Raw genomic sequence first — 10,000 nt, forward strand, 5'->3', positions numbered from 1 at the left:
CCGAGCATAGAAATAGCAAGAAAGAAAAGAAAAAAAGCAAAAAAACCGCACGTAAAATCTAAAAAAACGCAGGACTTCCCAGGGGGTCACCCATCCTAATACTACTCTCGCCCAAGCACGCTTAACTGCGGAGTTCTGATGGGATCCGGTGCATTAGTGCTGGTATGATCGCACCCGAAATACTATCCATGTTTATTGTTTTTATGTGTTACAAGACGCAGAACCTCCTTTGTTTTGGTACGCGGGGCGTGGGACCCACGTGACCGATCGGCTCCGTTCCAAAAATACGAAAAGCATCAACCATGAACCGGAGGGCACCCGAGCATAGAAATAGCAAGAAAGAAAGGAAAAAAAGCAAAAAAACCGCACGTAAAATCTAAAAAAACGCAAACGGACAACGAAAAAGGGGGGGTGCAACACGAGGACTTCCCAGGGGGTCACCCATCCTAGTACTACTCTCGCCCAAGCACGCTTAACTGCGTAGTTCTGATGGGATCCGGTGCATTAGTGCTGGTATGATCGCACCCGAAATACTATCCATGTTTATTGTTTTTATGTGTTACAAGACGCAGAACCTCCTTTGTTTTGGTATGCGGGGCGTGGGACCCACGTGACCGATCGGCTCCGTTCCAAAAATACGAAAAGCATCAACCATGAACCGGAGGGCACCCGAGCATAGAAATAGCAAGAAAGAAAGGAAAAAAAGCAAAAAAACCGCACGTAAAATCTAAAAAAACGCAAACGGACAACGAAAAAGGGGGGGTGCAACACGAGGACTTCCCAGGGGGTCACCCATCCTAGTACTACTCTCGCCCAAGCACGCTTAACTGCGGAGTTCTGATGGGATCCGGTGCATTAGTGCTGGTATGATCGCACCCGAAATACTATCCATGTTTATTGTTTTTATGTGTTACAAGACGCAGAACCTCCTTTGTTTTGGTACGCGGGGCGTGGGACCCACGTGACCGATCGGCTCCGTTCCAAAAATACGAAAAGCATCAACCATGAACCGGAGGGCACCCGAGCATAGAAATAGCAAGAAAGAAAGGAAAAAAAGCAAAAAAACCGCACGTAAAATCTAAAAAAACGCAGGACTTCCCAGGGGGTCACCCATCCTAATACTACTCTCGCCCAAGCACGCTTAACTGCGGAGTTCTGATGGGATCCGGTGCATTAGTGCTGGTATGATCGCACCCGAAATACTATCCATGTTTATTGTTTTTATGTGTTACAAGACGCAGAACCTCCTTTGTTTTGGTACGCGGGGCGTGGGACCCACGTGACCGATCGGCTCCGTTCCAAAAATACGAAAAGCATCAACCATGAACCGGAGGGCACCCGAGCATAGAAATAGCAAGAAAGAAAGGAAAAAAAGCAAAAAAACCGCACGTAAAATCTAAAAAAACGCAAACGGACAACGAAAAAGGGGGGTGCAACACGAGGACTTCCCAGGGGGTCACCCATCCTAGTACTACTCTCGCCCAAGAACGCTTAACTGCGGAGTTCTGATGGGATCCGGTGCATTAGTGCTGGTATGATCGCACCCGAAATACTATCCATGTTTATTGTTTTTATGTGTTACAAGACGCAGAACCTCCTTTGTTTTGGTACGCGGGGCGTGGGACCCACGTGACCGATCGGCTCCGTTCCAAAAATACGAAAAGCATCAACCATGAACCGGAGGGCACCCGAGCATAGAAATAGCAAGAAAGAAAGGAAAAAAAGCAAAAAAACCGCACGTAAAATCTAAAAAAACGCAGGACTTCCCAGGGGGTCACCCATCCTAATACTACTCTCGCCCAAGCACGCTTAACTGCGGAGTTCTGATGGGATCCGGTGCATTAGTGCTGGTATGATCGCACCCGAAATACTATCCATGTTTATTGTTTTTATGTGTTACAAGACGCAGAACCTCCTTTGTTTTGGTACGCGGGGCGTGGGACCCACGTGACCGATCGGCTCCGTTCCAAAAATACGAAAAGCATCAACCATGAACCGGAGGGCACCCGAGCATAGAAATAGCAAGAAAGAAAGGAAAAAAAGCAAAAAAACCGCACGTAAAATCTAAAAAAACGCAAACGGACAACGAAAAAGGGGGGTGCAACACGAGGACTTCCCAGGGGGTCACCCATCCTAGTACTACTCTCGCCCAAGCACGCTTAACTGCGGAGTTCTGATGGGATCCGGTGCATTAGTGCTGGTATGATCGCACCCGAAATACTATCCATGTTTATTGTTTTTATGTGTTACAAGATGCAGAACCTCCTTTGTTTTGGTACGCGGGGCGTGGGACCCACGTGACCGATCGGCTCCGTTCCAAAAATACGAAAAGCATCAACCATGAACCGGAGGGCACCCGAGCATAGAAATAGCAAGAAAGAAAGGAAAAAAAGCAAAAAAACCGCACGTAAAATCTAAAAAAACGCAGGACTTCCCAGGGGGTCACCCATCCTAATACTACTCTCGCCCAAGCACGCTTAACTGCGGAGTTCTGATGGGATCCGGTGCATTAGTGCTGGTATGATCGCACCCGAAATACTATCCATGTTTATTGTTTTTATGTGTTACAAGACGCAGAACCTCCTTTGTTTTGGTACGCGGGGCGTGGGACCCACGTGACCGATCGGCTCCGTTCCAAAAATACGAAAAGCATCAACCATGAACCGGAGGGCACCCGAGCATAGAAATAGCAAGAAAGAAAGGAAAAAAAGCAAAAAAACCGCACGTAAAATCTAAAAAAACGCAAACGGACAACGAAAAAGGGGGGGTGCAACACGAGGACTTCCCAGGGGGTCACCCATCCTAGTACTACTCTCGCCCAAGCACGCTTAACTGCGGAGTTCTGATGGGATCCGGTGCATTAGTGCTGGTATGATCGCACCCGAAATACTATCCATGTTTATTGTTTTTATGTGTTACAAGACGCAGAACCTCCTTTGTTTTGGTATGCGGGGCGTGGGACCCACGTGACCGATCGGCTCCGTTCCAAAAATACGAAAAGCATCAACCATGAACCAGAGGGCACCCGAGCATAGAAATAGCAAGAAAGAAAGGAAAAAAAGCAAAAAAACCGCACGTAAAATCTAAAAAAACGCAAACGGACAACGAAAAAGGGGGGGTGCAACACGAGGACTTCCCAGGGGGTCACCCATCCTAGTACTACTCTCGCCCAAGCACGCTTAACTGCGGAGTTCTGATGGGATCCGGTGCATTAGTGCTGGTATGATCGCACCCGAAATACTATCCATGTTTATTGTTTTTATGTGTTACAAGACGCAGAACCTCCTTTGTTTTGGTACGCGGGGCGTGGGACCCACGTGACCGATCGGCTCCGTTCCAAAAATACGAAAAGCATCAACCATGAACCGGAGGGCACCCGAGCATAGAAATAGCAAGAAAGAAAGGAAAAAAAGCAAAAAAACCGCACGTAAAATCTAAAAAAACGCAGGACTTCCCAGGGGGTCACCCATCCTAATACTACTCTCGCCCAAGCACGCTTAACTGCGGAGTTCTGATGGGATCCGGTGCATTAGTGCTGGTATGATCGCACCCGAAATACTATCCATGTTTATTGTTTTTATGTGTTACAAGACGCAGAACCTCCTTTGTTTTGGTACGCGGGGCGTGGGACCCACGTGACCGATCGGCTCCGTTCCAAAAATACGAAAAGCATCAACCATGAACCGGAGGGCACCCGAGCATAGAAATAGCAAGAAAGAAAGGAAAAAAAGCAAAAAAACCGCACGTAAAATCTAAAAAAACGCAAACGGACAACGAAAAAGGGGGGTGCAACACGAGGACTTCCCAGGGGGTCACCCATCCTAGTACTACTCTCGCCCAAGAACGCTTAACTGCGGAGTTCTGATGGGATCCGGTGCATTAGTGCTGGTATGATCGCACCCGAAATACTATCCATGTTTATTGTTTTTATGTGTTACAAGACGCAGAACCTCCTTTGTTTTGGTACGCGGGGCGTGGGACCCACGTGACCGATCGGCTCCGTTCCAAAAATACGAAAAGCATCAACCATGAACCGGAGGGCACCCGAGCATAGAAATAGCAAGAAAGAAAGGAAAAAAAGCAAAAAAACCGCACGTAAAATCTAAAAAAACGCAGGACTTCCCAGGGGGTCACCCATCCTAATACTACTCTCGCCCAAGCACGCTTAACTGCGGAGTTCTGATGGGATCCGGTGCATTAGTGCTGGTATGATCGCACCCGAAATACTATCCATGTTTATTGTTTTTATGTGTTACAAGACGCAGAACCTCCTTTGTTTTGGTACGCGGGGCGTGGGACCCACGTGACCGATCGGCTCCGTTCCAAAAATACGAAAAGCATCAACCATGAACCGGAGGGCACCCGAGCATAGAAATAGCAAGAAAGAAAGGAAAAAAAGCAAAAAAACCGCACGTAAAATCTAAAAAAACGCAAACGGACAACGAAAAAGGGGGGTGCAACACGAGGACTTCCCAGGGGGTCACCCATCCTAGTACTACTCTCGCCCAAGCACGCTTAACTGCGGAGTTCTGATGGGATCCGGTGCATTAGTGCTGGTATGATCGCACCCGAAATACTATCCATGTTTATTGTTTTTATGTGTTACAAGATGCAGAACCTCCTTTGTTTTGGTACGCGGGGCGTGGGACCCACGTGACCGATCGGCTCCGTTCCAAAAATACGAAAAGCATCAACCATGAACCGGAGGGCACCCGAGCATAGAAATAGCAAGAAAGAAAGGAAAAAAAGCAAAAAAACCGCACGTAAAATCTAAAAAAACGCAAACGGACAACGAAAAAGGGGGGTGCAACACGAGGACTTCCCAGGGGGTCACCCATCCTAGTACTACTCTCGCCCAAGAACGCTTAACTGCGGAGTTCTGATGGGATCCGGTGCATTAGTGCTGGTATGATCGCACCCGAAATACTATCCATGTTTATTGTTTTTATGTGTTACAAGACGCAGAACCTCCTTTGTTTTGGTACGCGGGGCGTGGGACCCACGTGACCGATCGGCTCCGTTCCAAAAATACGAAAAGCATCAACCATGAACCGGAGGGCACCCGAGCATAGAAATAGCAAGAAAGAAAGGAAAAAAAGCAAAAAAACCGCACGTAAAATCTAAAAAAACGCAGGACTTCCCAGGGGGTCACCCATCCTAATACTACTCTCGCCCAAGCACGCTTAACTGCGGAGTTCTGATGGGATCCGGTGCATTAGTGCTGGTATGATCGCACCCGAAATACTATCCATGTTTATTGTTTTTATGTGTTACAAGACGCAGAACCTCCTTTGTTTTGGTACGCGGGGCGTGGGACCCACGTGACCGATCGGCTCCGTTCCAAAAATACGAAAAGCATCAACCATGAACCGGAGGGCACCCGAGCATAGAAATAGCAAGAAAGAAAGGAAAAAAAGCAAAAAAACCGCACGTAAAATCTAAAAAAACGCAAACGGACAACGAAAAAGGGGGGTGCAACACGAGGACTTCCCAGGGGGTCACCCATCCTAGTACTACTCTCGCCCAAGCACGCTTAACTGCGGAGTTCTGATGGGATCCGGTGCATTAGTGCTGGTATGATCGCACCCGAAATACTATCCATGTTTATTGTTTTTATGTGTTACAAGACGCAGAACCTCCTTTGTTTTGGTACGCGGGGCGTGGGACCCACGTGACCGATCGGCTCCGTTCCAAAAATACGAAAAGCATCAACCATGAACCGGAGGGCACCCGAGCATAGAAATAGCAAGAAAGAAAGGAAAAAAAGCAAAAAAACCGCACGTAAAATCTAAAAAAACGCAGGACTTCCCAGGGGGTCACCCATCCTAATACTACTCTCGCCCAAGCACGCTTAACTGCGGAGTTCTGATGGGATCCGGTGCATTAGTGCTGGTATGATCGCACCCGAAATACTATCCATGTTTATTGTTTTTATGTGTTACAAGACGCAGAACCTCCTTTGTTTTGGTACGCGGGGCGTGGGACCCACGTGACCGATCGGCTCCGTTCCAAAAATACGAAAAGCATCAACCATGAACCGGAGGGCACCCGAGCATAGAAATAGCAAGAAAGAAAGGAAAAAAAGCAAAAAAACCGCACGTAAAATCTAAAAAAACGCAAACGGACAACGAAAAAGGGGGGTGCAACACGAGGACTTCCCAGGGGGTCACCCATCCTAGTACTACTCTCGCCCAAGCACGCTTAACTGCGGAGTTCTGATGGGATCCGGTGCATTAGTGCTGGTATGATCGCACCCGAAATACTATCCATGTTTATTGTTTTTATGTGTTACAAGATGCAGAACCTCCTTTGTTTTGGTACGCGGGGCGTGGGACCCACGTGACCGATCGGCTCCGTTCCAAAAATACGAAAAGCATCAACCATGAACCGGAGGGCACCCGAGCATAGAAATAGCAAGAAAGAAAGGAAAAAAAGCAAAAAAACCGCACGTAAAATCTAAAAAAACGCAGGACTTCCCAGGGGGTCACCCATCCTAATACTACTCTCGCCCAAGCACGCTTAACTGCGGAGTTCTGATGGGATCCGGTGCATTAGTGCTGGTATGATCGCACCCGAAATACTATCCATGTTTATTGTTTTTATGTGTTACAAGACGCAGAACCTCCTTTGTTTTGGTACGCGGGGCGTGGGACCCACGTGACCGATCGGCTCCGTTCCAAAAATACGAAAAGCATCAACCATGAACCGGAGGGCACCCGAGCATAGAAATAGCAAGAAAGAAAGGAAAAAAAGCAAAAAAACCGCACGTAAAATCTAAAAAAACGCAAACGGACAACGAAAAAGGGGGGTGCAACACGAGGACTTCCCAGGGGGTCACCCATCCTAGTACTACTCTCGCCCAAGCACGCTTAACTGCGGAGTTCTGATGGGATCCGGTGCATTAGTGCTGGTATGGTCGCACCCGAAATACTATCCATGTTTATTGTTTTTATGTGTTACAAGACGCAGAACCTCCTTTGTTTTGGTACGCGGGGCGTGGGACCCACGTGACCGATCGGCTCCGTTCCAAAAATACGAAAAGCATCAACCATGAACCGGAGGGCACCCGAGCATAGAAATAGCAAGAAAGAAAGGAAAAAAAGCAAAAAAACCGCACGTAAAATCTAAAAAAACGCAGGACTTCCCAGGGGGTCACCCATCCTAATACTACTCTCGCCCAAGCACGCTTAACTGCGGAGTTCTGATGGGATCCGGTGCATTAGTGCTGGTATGATCGCACCCGAAATACTATCCATGTTTATTGTTTTTATGTGTTACAAGACGCAGAACCTCCTTTGTTTTGGTACGCGGGGCGTGGGACCCACGTGACCGATCGGCTCCGTTCCAAAAATACGAAAAGCATCAACCATGAACCGGAGGGCACCCGAGCATAGAAATAGCAAGAAAGAAAGGAAAAAAAGCAAAAAAACCGCACGTAAAATCTAAAAAAACGCAAACGGACAACGAAAAAGGGGGGTGCAACACGAGGACTTCCCAGGGGGTCACCCATCCTAGTACTACTCTCGCCCAAGCACGCTTAACTGCAGAGTTCTGATGGGATCCGGTGCATTAGTGCTGGTATGATCGCACCCGAAATACTATCCATGTTTATTGTTTTTATGTGTTACAAGATGCAGAACCTCCTTTGTTTTGGTACGCGGGGCGTGGGACCCACGTGACCGATCGGCTCCGTTCCAAAAATACGAAAAGCATCAACCATGAACCGGAGGGCACCCGAGCATAGAAATAGCAAGAAAGAAAGGAAAAAAAGCAAAAAAACCGCACGTAAAATCTAAAAAAACGCAGGACTTCCCAGGGGGTCACCCATCCTAATACTACTCTCGCCCAAGCACGCTTAACTGCGGAGTTCTGATGGGATCCGGTGCATTAGTGCTGGTATGATCGCACCCGAAATACTATCCATGTTTATTGTTTTTATGTGTTACAAGACGCAGAACCTCCTTTGTTTTGGTACGCGGGGCGTGGGACCCACGTGACCGATCGGCTCCGTTCCAAAAATACGAAAAGCATCAACCATGAACCGGAGGGCACCCGAGCATAGAAATAGCAAGAAAGAAAGGAAAAAAAGCAAAAAAACCGCACGTAAAATCTAAAAAAACGCAAACGGACAACGAAAAAGGGGGGGTGCAACACGAGGACTTCCCAGGGGGTCACCCATCCTAGTACTACTCTCGCCCAAGCACGCTTAACTGCGGAGTTCTGATGGGATCCGGTGCATTAGTGCTGGTATGATCGCACCCGAAATACTATCCATGTTTATTGTTTTTATGTGTTACAAGACGCAGAACCTCCTTTGTTTTGGTACGCGGGGCGTGGGACCCACGTGACCAATCGGCTCCGTTCCAAAAATACGAAAAGCATCAACCATGAACCGGAGGGCACCCGAGCATAGAAATAGCAAGAAAGAAAGGAAAAAAAGCAAAAAAACCGCACGTAAAATCTAAAAAAACGCAAACGGACAACGAAAAAGGGGGGTGCAACACGAGGACTTCCCAGGGGGTCACCCATCCTAGTACTACTCTCGCCCAAGCACGCTTAACTGCAGAGTTCTGATGGGATCCGGTGCATTAGTGCTGGTATGATCGCACCCGAAATACTATCCATGTTTATTGTTTTTATGTGTTACAAGACGCAGAACCTCCTTTGTTTTGGTACGCGGGGCGTGGGACCCACGTGACCGATCGGCTCCGTTCCAAAAATACGAAAAGCATCAACCATGAACCGGAGGGCACCCGAGCATAGAAATAGCAAGAAAGAAAGGAAAAAAAGCAAAAAAACCGCACGTAAAATCTAAAAAAACGCAGGACTTCCCAGGGGGTCACCCATCCTAATACTACTCTCGCCCAAGCACGCTTAACTGCGGAGTTCTGATGGGATCCGGTGCATTAGTGCTGGTATGATCGCACCCGAAATACTATCCATGTTTATTGTTTTTATGTGTTACAAGACGCAGAACCTCCTTTGTTTTGGTACGCGGGGCGTGGGACCCACGTGACCGATCGGCTCCGTTCCAAAAATACGAAAAGCATCAACCATGAACCGGAGGGCACCCGAGCATAGAAATAGCAAGAAAGAAAGGAAAAAAAGCAAAAAAACCGCACGTAAAATCTAAAAAAACGCAAACGGACAACGAAAAAGGGGGGTGCAACACGAGGACTTCCCAGGGGGTCACCCATCCTAGTACTACTCTCGCCCAAGCACGCTTAACTGCGGAGTTCTGATGGGATCCGGTGCATTAGTGCTGGTATGATCGCACCCGAAATACTATCCATGTTTATTGTTTTTATGTGTTACAAGACGCAGAACCTCCTTTGTTTTGGTACGCGGGGCGTGGGACCCACGTGACCGATCGGCTCCGTTCCAAAAATACGAAAAGCATCAACCATGAACCGGAGGGCACCCGAGCATAGAAATAGCAAGAAAGAAAGGAAAAAAAGCAAAAAAACCGCACGTAAAATCTAAAAAAACGCAAACGGACAACGAAAAACAGGGGTGCAACACGAGGACTTCCCAGGGGGTCACCCATCCTAGTACTACTCTCGCCCAAGCACGCTTAACTGCGGAGTTCTGATGGGATCCGGTGCATTAGTGCTGGTATGATCGCACCCGAAATACTATCCATGTTTATTGTTTTTATGTGTTACAAGACGCAGAACCTCCTTTGTTTTGGTACGCGGGGCGTGGGACCCACGTGACCGATCGGCTCCGTTCCAAAAATACGAAAAGCATCAACCATGAACCGGAGGGCACCCGAGCATAGAAATAGCAAGAAAGAAAGGAAAAAAAAAGCAAAAAAACCGCACGTAAAATCTAAAAAAACGCAAACGGACAACGAAAAAGGGGGGGTGCAACACGAGGACTTCCCAGGGGGTCACCCATCCTAATACTACTCTCGCCCAAGCACGCTTAACTGCGGAGTTCTGATGGGATCCGGTGCATTAGTGCTGGTATGATCGCACCCGAAATACTATCCATGTTT

General features: G+C 47.8%; 18 non-coding genes and 12 pseudogenes across 18 annotated transcripts; all 30 read right to left on the reverse strand.

Moving 5' to 3' along the window:
- Positions 1-58: 58 nt before the first annotated feature.
- LOC145079751 (5S ribosomal RNA) lies at positions 59-176 on the reverse strand (annotated as a pseudogene).
- Positions 177-408: 232 nt separating this feature from the next.
- On the reverse strand, positions 409-527 carry LOC145084936 (5S ribosomal RNA). The gene has a single exon (XR_013699358.1). It is a non-coding gene; the product is annotated as a 5S ribosomal RNA (ribosomal RNA).
- Positions 528-759: 232 nt separating this feature from the next.
- LOC145081939 (5S ribosomal RNA) lies at positions 760-878 on the reverse strand. Its single transcript, XR_013696480.1, has one exon. It is a non-coding gene; the product is annotated as a 5S ribosomal RNA (ribosomal RNA).
- Positions 879-1,078: 200 nt separating this feature from the next.
- LOC145079753 (5S ribosomal RNA) lies at positions 1,079-1,196 on the reverse strand (annotated as a pseudogene).
- Positions 1,197-1,427: 231 nt separating this feature from the next.
- LOC145084518 (5S ribosomal RNA) lies at positions 1,428-1,546 on the reverse strand. Its single transcript, XR_013698961.1, has one exon. It is a non-coding gene; the product is annotated as a 5S ribosomal RNA (ribosomal RNA).
- Positions 1,547-1,746: 200 nt separating this feature from the next.
- LOC145079754 (5S ribosomal RNA) lies at positions 1,747-1,864 on the reverse strand (annotated as a pseudogene).
- Positions 1,865-2,095: 231 nt separating this feature from the next.
- LOC145081951 (5S ribosomal RNA) lies at positions 2,096-2,214 on the reverse strand. The gene has a single exon (XR_013696491.1). It is a non-coding gene; the product is annotated as a 5S ribosomal RNA (ribosomal RNA).
- Positions 2,215-2,414: 200 nt separating this feature from the next.
- LOC145079755 (5S ribosomal RNA) lies at positions 2,415-2,532 on the reverse strand (annotated as a pseudogene).
- Positions 2,533-2,764: 232 nt separating this feature from the next.
- Positions 2,765-2,883, reverse strand: LOC145081962 (5S ribosomal RNA). The gene has a single exon (XR_013696502.1). It is a non-coding gene; the product is annotated as a 5S ribosomal RNA (ribosomal RNA).
- A 232-nt stretch (positions 2,884-3,115) lies between these two features.
- On the reverse strand, positions 3,116-3,234 carry LOC145081973 (5S ribosomal RNA). The gene has a single exon (XR_013696513.1). It is a non-coding gene; the product is annotated as a 5S ribosomal RNA (ribosomal RNA).
- Positions 3,235-3,434: 200 nt separating this feature from the next.
- LOC145079756 (5S ribosomal RNA) lies at positions 3,435-3,552 on the reverse strand (annotated as a pseudogene).
- Positions 3,553-3,783: 231 nt separating this feature from the next.
- LOC145084519 (5S ribosomal RNA) lies at positions 3,784-3,902 on the reverse strand. The gene has a single exon (XR_013698962.1). It is a non-coding gene; the product is annotated as a 5S ribosomal RNA (ribosomal RNA).
- Positions 3,903-4,102: 200 nt separating this feature from the next.
- Positions 4,103-4,220, reverse strand: LOC145079758 (5S ribosomal RNA; annotated as a pseudogene).
- Positions 4,221-4,451: 231 nt separating this feature from the next.
- Positions 4,452-4,570, reverse strand: LOC145081985 (5S ribosomal RNA). Its single transcript, XR_013696525.1, has one exon. It is a non-coding gene; the product is annotated as a 5S ribosomal RNA (ribosomal RNA).
- Positions 4,571-4,801: 231 nt separating this feature from the next.
- LOC145084520 (5S ribosomal RNA) lies at positions 4,802-4,920 on the reverse strand. The gene has a single exon (XR_013698963.1). It is a non-coding gene; the product is annotated as a 5S ribosomal RNA (ribosomal RNA).
- A 200-nt stretch (positions 4,921-5,120) lies between these two features.
- Positions 5,121-5,238, reverse strand: LOC145079759 (5S ribosomal RNA; annotated as a pseudogene).
- A 231-nt stretch (positions 5,239-5,469) lies between these two features.
- On the reverse strand, positions 5,470-5,588 carry LOC145081996 (5S ribosomal RNA). The gene has a single exon (XR_013696536.1). It is a non-coding gene; the product is annotated as a 5S ribosomal RNA (ribosomal RNA).
- A 200-nt stretch (positions 5,589-5,788) lies between these two features.
- Positions 5,789-5,906, reverse strand: LOC145079760 (5S ribosomal RNA; annotated as a pseudogene).
- A 231-nt stretch (positions 5,907-6,137) lies between these two features.
- On the reverse strand, positions 6,138-6,256 carry LOC145082008 (5S ribosomal RNA). The gene has a single exon (XR_013696547.1). It is a non-coding gene; the product is annotated as a 5S ribosomal RNA (ribosomal RNA).
- Positions 6,257-6,456: 200 nt separating this feature from the next.
- On the reverse strand, positions 6,457-6,574 carry LOC145079761 (5S ribosomal RNA; annotated as a pseudogene).
- Positions 6,575-6,805: 231 nt separating this feature from the next.
- LOC145085220 (5S ribosomal RNA) lies at positions 6,806-6,924 on the reverse strand. The gene has a single exon (XR_013699630.1). It is a non-coding gene; the product is annotated as a 5S ribosomal RNA (ribosomal RNA).
- Positions 6,925-7,124: 200 nt separating this feature from the next.
- LOC145079762 (5S ribosomal RNA) lies at positions 7,125-7,242 on the reverse strand (annotated as a pseudogene).
- A 231-nt stretch (positions 7,243-7,473) lies between these two features.
- On the reverse strand, positions 7,474-7,592 carry LOC145083484 (5S ribosomal RNA). Its single transcript, XR_013697958.1, has one exon. It is a non-coding gene; the product is annotated as a 5S ribosomal RNA (ribosomal RNA).
- Positions 7,593-7,792: 200 nt separating this feature from the next.
- LOC145079763 (5S ribosomal RNA) lies at positions 7,793-7,910 on the reverse strand (annotated as a pseudogene).
- A 232-nt stretch (positions 7,911-8,142) lies between these two features.
- LOC145082020 (5S ribosomal RNA) lies at positions 8,143-8,261 on the reverse strand. Its single transcript, XR_013696558.1, has one exon. It is a non-coding gene; the product is annotated as a 5S ribosomal RNA (ribosomal RNA).
- Positions 8,262-8,492: 231 nt separating this feature from the next.
- On the reverse strand, positions 8,493-8,611 carry LOC145083485 (5S ribosomal RNA). The gene has a single exon (XR_013697959.1). It is a non-coding gene; the product is annotated as a 5S ribosomal RNA (ribosomal RNA).
- A 200-nt stretch (positions 8,612-8,811) lies between these two features.
- On the reverse strand, positions 8,812-8,929 carry LOC145079764 (5S ribosomal RNA; annotated as a pseudogene).
- Positions 8,930-9,160: 231 nt separating this feature from the next.
- Positions 9,161-9,279, reverse strand: LOC145082032 (5S ribosomal RNA). The gene has a single exon (XR_013696569.1). It is a non-coding gene; the product is annotated as a 5S ribosomal RNA (ribosomal RNA).
- A 231-nt stretch (positions 9,280-9,510) lies between these two features.
- On the reverse strand, positions 9,511-9,629 carry LOC145082044 (5S ribosomal RNA). The gene has a single exon (XR_013696581.1). It is a non-coding gene; the product is annotated as a 5S ribosomal RNA (ribosomal RNA).
- Positions 9,630-9,863: 234 nt separating this feature from the next.
- On the reverse strand, positions 9,864-9,982 carry LOC145083809 (5S ribosomal RNA). The gene has a single exon (XR_013698269.1). It is a non-coding gene; the product is annotated as a 5S ribosomal RNA (ribosomal RNA).
- Positions 9,983-10,000: the final 18 nt, after the last annotated feature.

Source organism: Lactuca serriola, chromosome 1 (assembly GCF_051521515.1).
Source record: "Lactuca serriola cultivar US96UC23 chromosome 1, Lser_US96UC23_V15, whole genome shotgun sequence".
Taxonomy (NCBI): Eukaryota; Viridiplantae; Streptophyta; class Magnoliopsida; order Asterales; family Asteraceae; genus Lactuca; species Lactuca serriola.